Source organism: Betta splendens, chromosome 3 (assembly GCF_900634795.4).
Source record: "Betta splendens chromosome 3, fBetSpl5.4, whole genome shotgun sequence".
NCBI classification, from domain to species: Eukaryota; Metazoa; Chordata; class Actinopteri; order Anabantiformes; family Osphronemidae; genus Betta; species Betta splendens.
Window position 1 is genome coordinate 7,937,145 of NC_040883.2, and position 18,303 is coordinate 7,955,447.

Here is an 18,303-nt window from a genome sequence, read left to right on the forward strand (position 1 = left end):
GCCCCTGAAAAAAGATAAACACGATGAACACCATGTTCAAGCAGCTTGATGCGTCTGTGAATACAAGTGTACAGTAGCTATTCTCCAGAAGTTCAGGTCCACTGGACTGCAGCCAGCCTATGGGTGTGGCCACAAGAGGAAAAGATGATGATGGATAATCCGATATAATATAACAAAGAGCTGAGAGCAGCTTCCAAAGACATTAAGGTCAAGGTGCCGTACATCAGTGTGAGATCCTACCGTCAACTGCTGTTTGAGCCAAATACGCTTTTGTTGAAATAAAATCATGATTAATTGATCTACTGTATTCTGAAGTGAATACTAATTTATTGAAATGTCATTCACATGAATGACCCAACCCAAGGCAACAGAACACACACACACACACACACACACACACACACACACACACACACACACACACACACACACACACACACAAAGCGATCCAGACTAGGCCTCTCTGTTTCATGTAGTCCAGTTGTGTTGACTGTTTGCCAAGCCGGGATAAGAAGGTACTGCTAAGTCAAATGGACAGAACCCACGCAGCCTACTTCTCACCCAAAGAGCAGCCGCAGCTTATTATGGAGATAAACTGTGCTGTATGAAGAGGTGAAACATATAATTTGTGAAAAGGGAAATATGGCTGCTATAATTAAAGAAAGAGAGAATGCCTGGCAGACAATAGTAGATCAGCTGAATGCGTAAGTAGTCCAGAAATAATGAATAAGGATGGCTCCAGAGAAATCGTCATAATTACTGAACATTTGCAGTCTATAAATGTCTTAGATGTGTCCATCGGCAGCGCATATGTTGGATGCAGAATTAAAAGGTTATTCACAGTACATATTTGTCTAGTTAATTTTACAAGTGAATGTGTTTATTTGACCAAATGGGATTATTTGAATTCAATCAATGTTCATACAGTACTGTATGTCATTAGCCAAAGAAGTACAGGGATTGAATGTTGATCCTTTGATGATTAAATGATATATATGCTAATATATGTTGCACACTGCATTGGACTGTATAGTGCCCAGTTACTAAACCACTAATTATGATTAATAATATACCGAACTAATGGCGTACGAGTCCCATACACTAAGGGGAAACTGTGGTTCTCTGACCGCTTGCACGAAGACTCACTGCAGAAATGAGACACTAGACCCAGGGGATCGGTAGGGGCAGGTAAGGACCCATATGCAACGACCCACAAATGAATTTAATCATTCAATAACTCATTAAATGATTATCACATGATAAAACAAACTACTGCACTGAATGAAAAACACAAATCTAACTGCACTTGCAGGATTAATAAACATACAGGCATGAAAAAGGCAAGAAGGAAGGTTCAGGTGTGTATAGAGAAATTGTATACAGAAAAAAGTCAGTAACACCGACCAAATGCTTTGAATGTAATATAAATGTATACATTTAAATAAGTCTTCCATCACGATAAAGATTCTGTCACGGCTGTGTTTCTGGTCACTGAATGGGAACACATTGGTCCAGAAAGTGAAATTACCCTTAGAAAACATCACAGCGAGGATCGGAGCGACGGCGGTTCAAAGCCCTAAAATAAAGGCACCAATAAAGCGCCTGCGACAAAACAACTGGAAACATGTTCTGTTTTATTTATCTTCATGCTGCTGGAGGTCTCTCTTTAAAAGAGCCGTTTGCTGGCGTGTGGTCACATGGCAGAAACAGATACGTCTCCCAGCGAGGACTTACTGTAGATACGACAAGTATCGCAGACCTGCTTAAAGAGATGATCTGTTACTGTGATGAATGCATTGGAAATTAAATGCGCCTGAGCATGTCAAACTTGTACTTGTCCTTTAGATATGCATATTGCAAATGTACCATTTGTTGTACTTGAGAAGCATGCAGATGAGTTGGGCTGATCAGAGAGGTATTGTGTCATTGCTGCAGCTATTCACGCTATAGTGAGGCCCTGCTTTGCATAAAGATTAATGATAAAGTCCTTGTGCCTCAAATTAAATAACACCTTATTTGAAACAGACCTAAAAAACATTCCACTGCACTGGTCTGAGCCTATTGTTGCCATGTTATGGTGGTTGTATTTGTGTTTTATGATTACATTACCTACATTATCTTGGGAAATTTGCCATTTTAATGCCATTTCTTAACCTATATATTATATAAATACTTTTCTCAAAGCCAAAGTAAGAGCAGCCAAGTGAAACTGCTCTTCTTCCACTCGCAGGCTCAGCGTTTCTGCACTTCCAATTCATCAACCTTGGAAAGAGGCAGAATTTTACTTGGTGGATTTGATTTCTGGTTATTTTGTTACTCGTGAAGCAGTGAAGCTGCATTCAAGGCTTCTTTAGAGAAACAACGTCTTTGGTTATTCAAATAAAAGGCCGTTGTGCAGATGTTGGTTTTACAAAATTATACCAATCTGATTTAAATTATACCAATTTTAAAATGCTGCATGTTTATAAGCAGTTCTATGAGTGTCATTATGGAACCTTATTAGTGAAAATGAAACTGTAGCCAAGATAAATGATTGTTTGGTTTAATACTAGGGTTGTGTTCTATGCATCTGAATTAAATGCAGGCTCTGTCAGCATTTCAGCCTCTGCAGCCAATAAGTATCAGATCGCATCAATCTGTATTAATCACTTTTGTAAATGATGCTACAGTAGAACTAAAGAAGTAGAACCTGGAGACCCGCTGTTTGACAAAAACCAAAGTGATGAAACCAAAACCAAAAGCTTGAATAAAGGTTAACTGCAAAATATTCTGAGCATGGCGTAGAGTGACACTTCCAGGTACACACTGTACAAGCACAATGGTACCAACTCTATGCAGAAGGCATCAGAGATCGTCAGGCTGTGGGAAGATAGCTACAGCTATAGAGGTGGGCAGTGGAAATATACAGTAGCAGCAAACAATGTCCCGGGCAATAAGACACAAAAAAACACTGGCTAGAACAATGGTCATCACAGCAGGACTCCAGAACAGAGCGGCTCGTTGAGAACACAAAGAGTCTGAACCAATAAACACAGAGAACACGAGCAGACGACTGGAGCACAGCACTGTCAAAGCCGGTCAACACACGACGACTGTAGTGTGAGAAGTCGCTGCCTTTATGCTCTGAAGGCTTGATTACAACCTGCAAAAGGTGCGCGTGGGAGAAGGAGGCAGAACCTAATTAGCAGAGTGACTGTGGCTGGAAGAGTCTTTGTGTCAGGGAGAATGTGAATCTGGGTCAGATCACGAAGGCAGAGAAAGCAGGCACCTGAAGGCAGCAAGGAAAGGGGCCGCAGATAATCAGGATGAGAAATTAGGGAATTCCAGGGGCAGCACGAACCTGTGGCAGCAAAGCTGTATTGTGTCTTTGTGATTGAAGCAGGCTGCTCATCATATCTTATTATGAAAAGATGCTGTCGAAGGAAATAGTTTTTGAGCTAACCTTGCTCTTTTAGCCAATCATAGAAGGTCAGTCAAGGATGCAATCAATACTTGAAGGGACTCAAGTACTGATTCTCTCACATCGAGCCTCCTACAGTAACGGAGATTGTATTTGCTACTAGAAGACAAGACTCAGGCTGACTGAAGGCCAGTTTTTACTGTGGTCGGGGTCTGTCCATCCCCCTGTGCAGACTCGTGGAAGAGTAAATGAGACATGTAGATTTAGAAAGAGCTAGAACTGGAATATGAATTGTATTTTACCGAATGCAAAAGTCCCCATTACACATACAGTGACAGTGTGTGCCTCAGTGTGAAGCAGTCTCTATTGGGGTTTTCCATAACATTGGGTGGGTTGAACTGTACTTTACTCTGTTGGACTGTACGAAGAACTGATCCAGTTTTGTCTGATTAGAAACAAATTTTCCCCAAAGCGCAGAGTCAACACACTTTACTGTCATATTGAGAATATACAGTATTAATGGGAATAAATACTGTATGTAACTATTATACCATGAACCCTAACTAAAAACTATAAAAGAGAACAAACTGCTGGAAATCATGACATACTTAACAATTATAAAGTAATTGAGTCTGATATAGTTGTATCTTTTTTATCTCATCTCTGATATTTAAAAACTTCAACTTTAAACTGTTTACACGGTCATACTTATATACTATACTATATTTTATGACCCACATCTCATACATTACCTGCTGATGCTGACGTTTACTTTTTTCTCCACTGATTTCAGCTTACTCCTTAGTAATCCAGCAGGGTTGTGGCACTCAAGATGAAACAATAAAACAAACTCTGCAACAACCTCAAATAAAGTAATGTAATAATGTTTACTGTATATTTATTTTTGCATTATTAAAAAAGCTGTTGCATACAATAAAGAAGCCTCCTAATTGCAACTGGTTTCAAAGTCCCATCCTCCATTCCTCGTATAATACAGTACTTACATACTGTACAACAGCACAGTGTGGGTCCATTGCCTTTTCCGTCAACAACTAGCACTGGATGGCGGCTTTGGGGAGAAGCCTGCCGAGCTCAAAGGTTGTGGTTTCAGCGATAACTCATTAATATAAGCCCGGATTCATGCACGGCACAAAACAAGCTAAGGTTGTTGTTTAATTCATCATTATTCCACCATTTAAGGTCAGCGGCTGAATAAAATGATTTTAAACGGTTGCTTTTGCTGGAAACGTCGGAGCAAAAATAAGAAAGGAAAACAACAAAATGCCTGCCTGGAGCGTTTGGCAATGAAAACAAAAGGCACACATTTAAAGCCAAGTGGGGCTGACTGGCCGCTCGCCAAGTAGCGAAGGTGGAGTCGTCTGCGCAAATATAAAGAAATGTCATAAACGTAGCCATGAAAACGCATTAGGGTTATGATATTGGCTACATGTACATGTATATGATCATAATCCATCCATTCAGTCTATGAGAGAAGGCCGTGGGTTGGGTACAGGCTTTTAAAATGTTTACTGCCACTGTCTCATATTCCTTATTTGAAATAAACAGATTTTATATAAAAATGTCAGCGGCTTAATAAAAATGCTTAATGTCCACCCTGCGCTCCAGCTGCATTTCTTTCCAAGTACTGTTCCTTTTTTTATTTGCTGTTTGTTAACAGAGGTTAATAGAAGTCAGGCGGCCATCGTGAATGAAGTGAATGATTTCCTGCAGCACCGACGTCGACACGTTCAAATCAAATGTCCCGATAACGGCTGTCAGACCCGAGGCCGGTAGTGTTAAACAAGGCACCTTGTCTGTGAGGGGACACATGAAAGCAGCAAGAGACACACAGAGCTGTACGATGAAGAGCCTGTAGAGAATGTGTGTGAATTAGACTTGGAACTAAGAATTTGTATCTTAATTTACTGTATTGTGTTTATGTGACGTCTATCTTTTCCTCTTGGTATTAAAACTTTAGACTGACTGATTAAACTGTGAAAACACTAAAGTTGCAAATTCCTTTTAAAGTGGTTGCTGCCATTTACAATAGACAGTATAATCAATATAAACCAATCCAGGCTTCATATCGTTGCTGTTAAGTAAAATTTCATTGTACTTTTCCACAATAACAAAACGTTTTCTTTCCACATGTGACTTTTCCTATGAACGTCTTTACACAACGTTTCATCACAAAGCCGTGTCCCACTGCAGAGTCAAGTCTGGCCACGGTTGAGTCCAAAATGCATGAACAAATACATTTTGTAATCCCTTTTTGCGACTTGTTGATCAGAACACGATGTGCTGAAATCATTGTTAGAACAGTGTTTGCCTGGAACATCACATTTGCACTTAATTGCCGCAACGTACTGGGAAAAGTTCCAATCATAAGTTCATAAAAAAACGCACGGGCGGGAAAACAAGAAGAAGTTAGTGCTGAGTGGCACAATTTTGCTTTCCAATAATGGCATAACCACCGATTTATAGCCAATTTTGTTCTGACATTAATAACTTAATGACTGTTGGTCATTGTCGATGCCATTCATCACATAGCAGATCCTACACAGAGAAGAATGAGATTTCTCTCCCTATTTTTTTAAACATTACACTACAGATTCAATTTGCTGACAAACCGTAAACACCTATTGTTATTTTTCTTTTTGAATGACAACCTATTCTCCACCTGTCAAGGTATCGGCCACCGCTAATGGCCACACGCTCCCATACACAAGCATGTGGACACACACACACAAGCACAGGTAAAGGTTATGGACTTGAAGAATGTTCTCATTAGTTCGCTGTACAACACTATCAGTATACTGCTTCCATTGTGGAAGATGCAGTGTGTGTGTGTGTGTGTGTGTGTGTGTGTGTGTGTGTGTGTGTGTGTGTGTGTGTGTGTGTGTGTGGGTGTGTGTGTGTGTGTCCATGTATATGGGGTGGATAATGAGCTGATAGTGCTCTCAAAGTGTGAGGTTGTGTGCTGAAAGCCAAGGTGGTAACTAACACTCTGACAACACTTTTCATCACCTTAAACCCTCCTAGTGTTGAGATAGAGCACAATTATATTTATTAGCTCCTCTAACTGTCACTCACACATTATAATAGCATGTTGTTGTCTGACTTGATGCCAAAATACACTGACATAAAGGCTGAGCACAATTTAATACCAAGCCGCAGGGGCGTCAAATCCGAGCCGTGTATCAGTCCGTCTCGTACGAACAGAATTATGTGAGTTCTGTAGAAGTGCGAGCTGGAAATTGTTTGTACAGTTTTGAAGAAATTACTCGAGATATTCAGAGTTAATTGTCCTTGCATCTTTTCGTGTGGCACATAAAAGAACAGAAACCTAATTAGCGCTTTTATTGAAGATGTGTTTATTACTCCTGAGATTTTCAGATTTGGAACTTTTTTTTTTGTCGATTTCAGCGTGACTTTGAGTCGCACGCTCGCCTTTTGTGAGCGGCTCATCCGCAGCCTACACACATGAACATTACCCCGCCGCTTTTGTGCGAGAGACAAATAGCAGCATGTGCAAAGGAGACTCCGGCGCATTTAATACATCGAGCACCTTAGGCCAAGATTAAACCCAACAGCAGCGAAATAGAAAGTGACAAATACATGCCTGCGCGGAGGAGCAGCCCATTGTGTATCAGCTGTGTGCTGCGGGGGAGTTTCCGTTGCCTCTTTTCTGCAGTCTACCATGATACGTGCACGGTGTACATGCTGCTTCATCCTGCATCATCACGCTGAGAGATACAGAAACAGATTAGTCCCATTGTTACATTACAGAGCTTTAAAACCTTCTAATAAGCCTGGAGCTCTTTTCAGACAGACCACAAGTGGTCGTCAACAGGAAACATGGCCGGAGCTGAGATGGGACGGCAGAGAGATGAGTCTAGACATAGTAAGTAAACAGGTGTGTTCCTTCGGTGACTGAGCTATATATATATATATATATATATATATATATATATATATATATATATATATATATATATATATATATATATATATATATATATATATATATATATATATATATATATATATATATATATAATGTATAATAGATTTATAATATTCATATTATATAAATATAATAATAATTGCATGTGGCCTGTGTAGCAGTGTGGACCCTATTATAGTTTTTTAATAAAACTACAGACATCCATTTAATCATGGATGTCTCCAGGAGTAAGAAGTAAATACATCATCAAAAAGCTTAAACTAAATTTTCAGTGAATACATTGTTGGTGTTATTGTATGTTTTTAAAAGATCCGTGCTCACCAGCGGCTAAATGCAAACAACTAAAATAATGAAATGTAATCACACCTTCTGCACATAGTCATTTTCAAAAAGTGAATCCTTTCATAAAAAGATATTAGACTGGATTTTCGCACTTCCAGTTTTAGACCACGAACTGAGGCTCTTGGCGACGTTAAAGCCATGCGACTACAGCTCAGTTCATGTGCTAACAAAAAATATTTAGCTCGATTCAGGGTTCGTAAGTAAAAACATAACACAAAAAACATCCTCCAAAACAAATGATGTGCTGTTACTGTCATAAACTTAATCACATGTTGCTCACATTCCTTTTTTTTACTGATACGAAGGCCAAAAACAAAATGCACTTTTACTTTTTTTGTCTTGGGAACAAAAGAGAAGCTGCAGTAATTTGCAGGTAAGAACAGATTTGGCAACTGTGAAATATTTCAATTTGTCTCTTCCCAGCGCTCATCATATACAGCACGCGGAGAAACAACTGCTCAGACCAGCAGCCATTTAGAGTCTTTGGTGAATCTGGCTGAGTGCTGACTGTTATGTCACATGCCCCCACAGAATAAAAGCAACTTTGAAAGGAAAAATCCTAAAGGTTTGTGTGTATCTGTGAGAAAGAAACTACCAGAGCAATAGGCAGAATATATATTCATCATCTTTTCAAGCAGGAACATACACCCTTGTTCTGAAAGGCCCAGTACGGTGCTCCAAGGTCAAGGTCAACACACGCTGCCCACCCAATCTGTATGTAGCTGGCGCTGAACCTTTCTCAACATTTGTCCCACAGGAGTGTTTGATTCTGTAAAACCGCACACACAGTCTCGGCCGTCTGATTAATTATACAGCATGTAAAGAATTTGAAAAAAAGACAGGACATGAATACAAATGTGTCTGCGTGCAGTTGCCTCTTTACGTTATTACGGCTTTGTTGTTTTCCACTGACCCAATTTACAGTGGCACATTGTAATGTACCACATTGAAACTAGCATTTCCAAGGAATCATTGTTGACTAGTACAGACTAATGATCAAATTCTGGGTTATGCTGAAACACTTCCTCTGATCTAAAGTTCCAACAATGGTTTTGATTTTGTTTTCTGAGACTGCATCACAAAGCTGCATCAATATTTCATTCAATGATTCCATAATATTTGCTGTCCTTTATAGATCACTTTATGGCACGTGCCAGGTGTGTGTATCACGTAGGAAGAAGGTACCTTTACTCACATACATACTGTACTATACTACAGTTTTAAAGAACAATACCATATTTGACATGAGACAAATACACAAGTGACTCGTGTGCAGCTATTTTGTTTCTTCTTCTACAAATTATTAATACATGTGTTGTGTGTCAACAGCTATACATACAGTATATTAGTATTCATGAAGCATCAGCACCGCAAACAGTTTGGTGTAGTACAAGAATGATGCCCTACATCCCAACAGTTCTATACCTCAGACGCATGATACGTGGTAAAGCAACACAACAGGACCTTCTTAGTTTTGAAGCTGCTGCTGAAACATGAGATGAGTGAAACAACACGACAGACTCTGGTCAGGAGCACTATAACGGTATTCACACACACAAGCAGAGTAGTTGCTGGTTATTAAGCAGGAGCTCCCACCCTGTCCAGTGTAGGACAGCCAACAGCATTTGGATGGAATGGAATGATGCAGTAGTTAAAGACATATTCAATCGAAGACTGAGAAAAAGTATGACTAGAATCATTGAAAGACATCACCACGTTCACTCACTGGCCACTCTATCAGGGTCACCTGTACAGTTATAATTATATGTAATATCCCAGATGAATGTACTGTAGCAGTGAGGTCATGTCATTTGAACCACATACTGTAAATAACCTGCTTCTTTTGTCGCACCAGCATTTTTGCATAACGCCAAATAAAAAGGCAGTCAACTCCACAGACTGAACCAATATCTTCCATTTTTTTATTCCAAAATGGTACAAAAGCCACTGATTAAACATTTGATTACATGCAATTTCCCTCACGTGGTTTACATGATTGCAGGACCACAAGGGGGAGGAAAGAAGAATGTGAAGCACAGTGGCACATTTTGCGAATAATAAAGACAACGTGCGACAACAAGATCAAATCGTGCGTTGCAGGATCAACTCACGGCCACCGTCACACAGTGTCCACCATCAGCTGGGAACTCATCTTTCATTTGGACCATGTGCTGGTTGAACAACAGGCTGTTCCACAGTACTGTGCCCACAGAAACACAGAGGCTTTACCAGTCTCAGATACTGAAAAATAAAATATTTTTAAACCAGGGAACACAAGGATTATAGCTTCTACTTTTGACTCAGTCATAAAAATCTGTTTTTATTTGGTGCTGTAGGTGAAGCTGGTAGACCGCTTCACAGCTCATCCGCCTTCTCTAGCCACGCCCCCTGAAACTGCCCACTTCCTCGTTTTCCCCTCTGCCTCCTGTTACCAGCCCTGAATGAATCATTGAACTCACCTGTGCCTTCCCCGCTGCCGCCTCATTCACCGCGGAGCTGCCATTCACCACAGAGACGACGCCGTCATCATTCACACCATGCTTTGTACCAGGTTAAGTAAACCCTGCTTGGTAGCTTTTATTTAACCATGTGTGCTCTGAATTATTATAAAAGCCAAGCCATATATTATAGAAATATATATAATATATGTAATATAGAAATTTCTAATTTCTATCCTTTTTCTTTAAGTGAAAGAATTGGAAAGGAATAACTTGAAGCTGTGCCCATGACTCACAGAATGTACTGTACCACCACTACAGTTAGACAGTAATCAGATCCAGATTAGAGTTTTGCTGGCACCAGGGCCTTTTTAAGTACATGTCCCATGACCCATGTCTAGAACTCCCTAAGGCTGACTTTCTAAGCGGCGCTGCTGTGGAGGCTTCCCGTCTTTTTGCCTTCGCTAATTGGCACGTCATGTGAGAAATCAATAATTGTCAGAAGCCTGTGGTTACAGGGTTAAGATGTAACTTGAGCTGCCAGTAATCGACCAATATTTGACGCCAACAGTGTTTCAATATAACTTGTTTTTTTTCCAGAGCTAGTAGTCACAAAGGAACGTTCCATTATCACCTAAAGTCACTGAAGGCTTGAGTTTCATTTTCATCTGAGTTTCAGCATCTCAAAAAGCTGATTCTCTTTTGTTTTAATCAAAAGACCTATTCAAACTGCACAAAAAACATGACATACTTTAACTGGTGATAAGTCACTGTGACCTCAGTTCCTAGAAATTGACCACTTCCAGAATCCAGGGTATTCTTCCAAAATGATTTTCTTACCCCCAACCTGTTTCTTTAATTCTTGCTATTCTTGCTTTCTCATGTGTATTTTTTGTTTTTTGTTTTTTGTCATCATGGATCACAGCCTGGGGTAAATATGAGGCTGGAGTCACCATCCGCTTTGACACTTTGAAAGGATTAACAAGGTCAAGATTCAGAGAAAAAATCAAACACATGGAAATGGGGTATGATCATTTTTTACACAACACAAAGTTAAAATGCTGCTCTGATCTCTACGCCTTTTCATTATTTCCACTCTACCTTTTTAATAATTCACATTCTGTAGCCTAATTAGGCTTCGTCCTCACCTTCTGACTTACTGTATCATGACAAACAGATCCCCTTTAAGTCCGTTAATCCCAATGCCCAGGCAAACAGAACAATAAAACGACAGACAGATTGATCTCCACAAAGCTGATGAGACGCTTCGCGATCGCGGTAACAGATGCTGTGGTGCAGGAGCTGAGAATGGATTCAAATGAGGCATTTTAATACACTGAAAGATTGAGAATGGTTGAATTGAAGAAATAAAAAAGAGAGACGAATCGCAGTAAACGAGACAAAGATGTATTGAGGGAAGGCGGGATAAATGGGAGGGTGGAAGGGAGAGAGATGGATGGAGGGAACGAAAGGGTGCAAATGGTGGAGAAGACAGATTGATAAAGGTAAAGGAATAAAGAAATCGATCTTGTGGCAAGAATATGCCCAAACCAAGTATAAAGCACTCTGAATACCTCTGGGTTACTGTGCTCACAGGGAAGAGTGTCTCTGTGGTCAAAAGGGCCATTGTTGCAAAGGCCCCAAGTGCTAACCCTAGTGTGTGTGACCAAAATTATAATCTAATTTAAAAAAGTCCAATTCCTCCTTGAGCGCGAATGCTCCACTGCACCAACGCAAAAAGGAGTCCACTCTCTGGACATTTTTTTCCCGGTAATTACTTCTACTTCTGAGCAGTACAAGCCATGGGAAAAAACAGATGATGATCCTTCATGTTCTCAGAATGTCAAATGACTATTAGGGCATGTTTAACCCCAAAGACGCATCAGAAATGCCCTGAAGACATGGGTAACAAATGTCTCACATTCATCACCAAACTGTTTGATTTTTGTACTGACACCTGCCATCTTGTCATTTGTTATATATATATATATATATATATATATATATATATATATATATATATGATATACCAACACTCTATTCTCACCCTCCGCGGGTGGTCTCATCCACTTTCCAAGCTCGGGTCCTCTACCAGAGGCCAGGGAGCTTGAGGGTTCTGCGCAGTATCCTTGCTGTTCCTAGGACTGCACTTTTCTGGACTGAGATTTCGGATGTTTTTCCAGGGATCTGTCGTAGCCACTCCTCCAGTTTGGGGATCACAGCCCCTAGTGCTCCGATCACCACAGGCACCACTGTGACCTTCACCTTCCAAGCCTTCTCCAGTTCTTCTCTGAGCCCTTGGTATTTCTCTAGTTTCTCATGTTCCTTTTTCCTGATGTTGCCATCGCTTGGTATTGCCACATCCACCACTACGGCTTTCCTCTGCTCTTTATCCACCACCACAATGTCTGGTTGGTTCGCCATTACCATTCTGTCAGTCTGGATCTGGAAGTCCCACAGGATCTTGGCTCGCTCGCTCGTTCTCTACTACCTTGGGAGGTGTTTCCCACTTTGACCTTGGGGTTTCCAGTCCATACTCCGCGCAGATGTTCCTGTATACTATGCCAGCCACTTGGTTATGGCGTTCCATGTATGCTTTGCCTGCCAGCATCTTACACCCTGCAGTTATGTGCTGAACCGTCTCTGGGGCCTCTTTGCACAGTCTAGTTATGTTCCGGTGGTACATCCCGTGCAAGGGCTTGTCCTCCCATGATGGTCCCTCTTCCAGCATCTCATCCTCTGTTCTCCACTGCCTGAGACATTCACTCAGCACGTCATCTGTCGGGGCCTTATCCTTGATGTACTTATGGATCTTGGATGTTTCATCCTAGCTAGCGTACAGTCTCAGGGTGCTGGATTTGGGGTGGAACCCTCCATGCATGGTGAGGAGCTTTCGTGTCTTAACATCTGTGGTCTGTATCTCTTCCTTTGGCCACCTTATTATTCCTGCAGGGTATCTGATCACTGGCAGAGCGTAGCTGTTTATTGCCCGGGATTTGTTTTTGCCATTGAGCTGGCTTCTTAGGACTTGCCTTACTCGTTGGAGGTATTTGGCTGTTGCCGCATTCCTTGTTGCCTGTTCAAGGTTGCCGTTTGCCTGTGGTATTCCGAGGTACTTGTAATTGTCCTCAATGTCTGCTATTGTTCCTTCTGGGAGTGAGACCCCTTCTGTGTGGATTACCTTGCCTCTCTTTGTCACCATCCTCCCACATTTCTCGAGTCCGAATGACATCCCGATGTCCGAGCTGTAGATCCTGGTGGTGTGGATCAGCGAGTCGATGTCTCGCTCACTCTTGGCGTACAGCTTGATGTCATCCATGTAGAGGAGGTGACTTATGGTGGCCCCGTTCCGGAGTCGGTATCCATAGCAAGTCTTGTTTATTATTTGGCTGAGGGGGGTTCAGACCTATGCAGAACAGCAGTGGGGACAGTGCATCTCCTTGGTATATGCCACATTTGATGGATACTTGGGCAAGTGGCTTCCCATTGGCTTCAAGGGTGGTTCTCCACAACCTCATCGAGTTTGCAATGAAGGCCCTTAGAGTTCTGTTGATGTTGTACAGCTCCAAGCATTCAGTGATCCATGTGTGTGGCATTGAGTCATAGGCTTTCTTGTAGTCGATCCAGGCTGTGCACAGGTTGGTGTGTCGCATTCTGCAGTCTTGGGCGACTGTTCTGTCTACCAGGAGTTGGTGTTTGGCTCCTCTGGTATCCTTACCAATGCCCTTCTGTGCTTCGCTCATGTATTGACTCATGTGCCCACTTATCTTAGCTGCGATGATGCCTGACATGAGCTTCCATGTTGTGGAGAGACAGGTTATTGGCCGGTAGTTGGATGGGACTGTGCCCTTTGAGGGATCCTTCATTATCAGGATCGTTCGCCCTTCGGTTAGCCATTCAGGGTGAGTCCCATCCCTTAGCAGCTGGTTCATTTGTGCTGCCAGGCGCTCATGGATTGCAGTGAGCTTCTTTAGCCAGTAGGCGTGGATCATGTCAGGGCCAGGTGCTGTCCAGTTTTTCATACCTGAGACTCTATGTTGGATGTCTGCCACCGTGATAGTCACTGGATTCTGTTCAGGGAGGTTGCTGTGGTCTTCCCTCAGATCCACCAGCCACTGTGCATCACTGTTGTGTGATGCCTCCCTTTCCCATATACCCTTCCAGTACTGTTCAGTTTCCAGCCTTGGTGGGTCTGCTCTGTTGTTATTACCCTGCCATTGAGAGTACACTTTCGCAGGTTGTGTTGCGAACAGCCGGTTTATTCGTCTGGCTTCGTTATCTCTGGTGTATCTCTTTAGGCGGCTGGCCAAGGCTTGTAGCCTTTGCTTGGCAGTTTCGAGTGCTTCAGGTATGGTCATCTGGCTGTACCTCTTAGGCATTGGTCTTTTCATTGCACCTCTCTGGGCCTCTGTCATTTGGCTCACTTCCCTCCGAGCTGCCTTGATTTTTGCCTCCAACCTTCGTTTCCATGGTGGGTATTGTTTCTCATGGCTCCCATGGTTGCTCTTATGGCCAAGCACCTCTAGGATCACTGATGCTGAAGCGTATATCAGCTCATTGGTTTCTGTGATTGTTGTGGTAGGGATCGCTCTCAATGCTGCATTCACATCTTCCATGAGACTTTCTGATGGTACTTCACTTAGCCGTTGTAGTGGGGTTCGGGGTTGCCTGTTTAATCTCGCCATGATCTTGTCTTTCAGGTCAGTCGCTGCCTCGCTCAGCGTATCTGTGCTTATTGGGGCTTCGTACCCAATTTCCGGTCGGGGAGATGGTGAAACCTCCCCTCTGACCTGGCGTCCTGGCTCCCCCTTGCCGTAGCATTTGTGTTGTATCTCGTCAATCTCAAGTTGTGATAGCAGTTGCCGTTTGTGGATGTTGGAACACTGAGCTACTAGTTGCTTCGCCGTCAGCCTTGAATGTGGGTTTCTCCGTTCCCATTCACCGCACATTCTTTGCATGTAGCCCCTCTGACTAGGGTTACTTGAGTAGTAGCATTCCAACAGAGCCTTGTTCTCGCATCTCAGCCATTTCTTTCTTGTTCCAGTAGCCCACTTCTCGCCAAGGTGCTCTGGTTCCCCAACACCTGACGCAGACCTTGTTAGACCGGGCGACGTCTGAGCCAGTATCTCATGTGGTTCGTTGTCTCTCATGATATGAGGTAGGCGGTAGCTTGAAGGGTCTTGCCCAAGGACCCACACTGGATGCCTATTCGCCCTAACGGGGGATTCGAACCAGGAACCCCCGCATGGAAGTCCTGTGACTTTACCGATTGAGCTATCCAGCGAGCTATATACTTTTTACAATACAGTTCTTGGCTTCAGTCCGGCAGTCAGAGCAAGGGACAAATAAGAACACAGAGGCCACGACAACAAATAAAAACCAAGTGAGACTGCAGTTACATTATGTGAATATCATTTACATTCGAATCAATTAGCATTAGCATCTATTAGCATCTTCATTATAAGTTATTAACATGGACATGAACGGCAGATGAAAGAGCTGATGTGTGTGTGTATTTTTAAGCAGCTGGAGATGTTACATTGCTGAATTTTATTGGTGTTATTCCATAAGATTTAATAATGCACACAAAGGACTGTGAGGTTGTTTTTTTATGTAAAAAGCAGACCTTTTTTCTCCTTATTCATATTGGTATTGTTTTACAATATTAAATGTACAAGCCTGTTGTCACTAAACTACAGTCAAGAACCTAAACTACTTAGTATTTATCAGATTGGTTGTATATTATTCTTCAGTAACTTGTGTTTATGTTTTTACAGATGAGCGTAAAATAAAATAAAAACAAGCTCTTTGCTGTAGTAACAAATGACAAGATGGCAGGTGTCAGTACAAAAATCAAACAGTTTGGTGATGAATGTGAGACATTTGTAACCCATGTCTTCAGGGCATTTCTGATGCGTCTTTGGGGTTAAACATGCCCTAATAGTCATTTGACATTCTGAGAACATGAAGGATCATCATCTGTTTTTTCCCATGGCTTGTACTGCTCAGAAGTAGAAGTAATTACCGGGAAAAAGCCATTCTCATGAGAAGGCTTTTAGCGCAGAGTGCAGCATTAGAGGTTCCGATCCCAGTTTTTTGTTAATGTGACGTGTGTCATGAAACCAGCATGTTGTATATGTGGAAAATATTGAACAGTCATTCCTATACTGCAGCAAATATATATTCATATTTATATATTTTTTGTTTGTTTGTTTTGTTAGTTTTTTGTTTTAAAATCACATACGAGACTGAAGAGCCAAGTTACTTTGTACTTGTGTAGAATATTTACAAAGATTATTGATGTCAATGGTAAGACACAATATTAGCTGCCTCGCCTCAGTGTAATCTATCTAATAAGTGAAAACCGAGAACCAAATCTGTTGAAGTCCTTGTGTCACCTACAGCAGGTCCTGTTTGATCAGTGAGGAGGAATCCTACCAGTAGCACTGCAGTGGACCATCATCCACTGAAAGAGTGAAAACACAATGAGTGTAAAGGCGCTGCAATAGCGAAATGCTTCCTCGCTGCGTCGGCCACTTTGGAGCTCAGCAAGAGTGAGTTCTCCACTGCAGGGGACACGGTGCCTGCAAAGAGGTCCAGCCTCGGTGCTGACAATCCAGACATCCTCGGTTTTTCAAAAAGAAGGAAGTCACAAGCTGAGCTTTGTTCTATTGATTGCATTTAGTTTTATTTTGTTTTTCTGCGTCGACACAAGCTTTTTTCCCCTCACTACATGTATATATTGCACATATATTGCATTGCACGTGCACCACCGCAGCTCTAGCCCTTCAAAGAAGTCAAACCCGGTGATAATAGATTATACAAGGGATTTGTTTGGCAACAGAGCTTAGCAAATCCAAGCTTTTTACCAGTTTGGAACTGGTTTCAAAACAAAACTGACTTTTGGAAGAGGATTCCACCCTGGAATGAGGCGCGAACAAGGGGAGGAGGGAAAGAGCGATGGTCCAGCATACGTAGAGGGCCTTGGAGAAAAGAGGAGATGATTGCTAGTGGGAGCCTGAGATACAGACCTGTAATTAACCAATAAGCCACTAAGTCAAAGTTAAATCCAACTTGAAGATTCACAAATTGACAGATGGATTTCATAGTTTAATTACACAGTTTATTTTTATAACATTAGAGGCATTGCACTATAAAGCATATAAGAATCAAAACGACACTTAAGGTTTAGTAATGTCTGCACAATATCACATGACTGAACATAGACTATGTTTACTGAGGTTGTCTGGCTAAAATCCACCATGAGAAGCCATTAAATCTCAGAGTGTAACACAGCACAGGACTTGAGCTACTTGTGTGTTTGTGAAGGCAGCCATTGAATAGCCACACAGCCTAATGAGTCCAGCCTCAGCCTGCGGTGGCCAGCCACAATCTCCGCTCCAGAGGCACATTTGAGCCCGCGCTATGTCTGAAATTAAGAGCTTAAGTAAAAACGGCCACTGCTGGTGAGCCAAAAAGGACATTCATGATGAAGACAGATCCCAGAAAGTCAGGCAAAGAAGAATTTCTACATTAAAAAAAGAGGAAAAGAAGAAAAAATGTCAACTTTTCTTAGAAGAAAGCGGAAGATGTTTGAAGCAGCTCTGTTTCATATCAGCGTGTCCTGTAATTAGACTCAATATTGGGTTGGAATCCGATAACTAGATATGAGGTGTGTGTGTGTGTGCGTGCGCGTTTCTGAAAAGTTGGTCGACTTTCATGTAAAAACCCATGAGCGGAGGAGAAACCGCTCTTAAGCGGGTTCCACGCTGCAGACAGGGGTTAATGTGTGTGTAGCATCCGTGTGTGTGTCAGATCATGGACCCGAGGCAGAGGGTACCGTGACAAGCTTCATTAACAGGGAATCTCTCCACTGTTCTGGCTGTCGACATCACCACCGCCAGACTTCCCTAATTACGCTCTCTAAGTGCCGTTCCGTGCAAGCAATCAGCCCACCGCTCTTTGCATATGCAAATATGACAGACCTGATCATTAGCCTTTATATCTCACACACTCTAATTGTTATTGTAAAAACCGCCGAATGGAGCCAAGGGCAAGCGCCCCCCCCCCCCCCCCCCCCCCCCCCCAATCTATCACTGACTGTCAACTCTCATTCCACTACATGTTTTATGAGGTTTTGCCGCTCTAAACGGAGT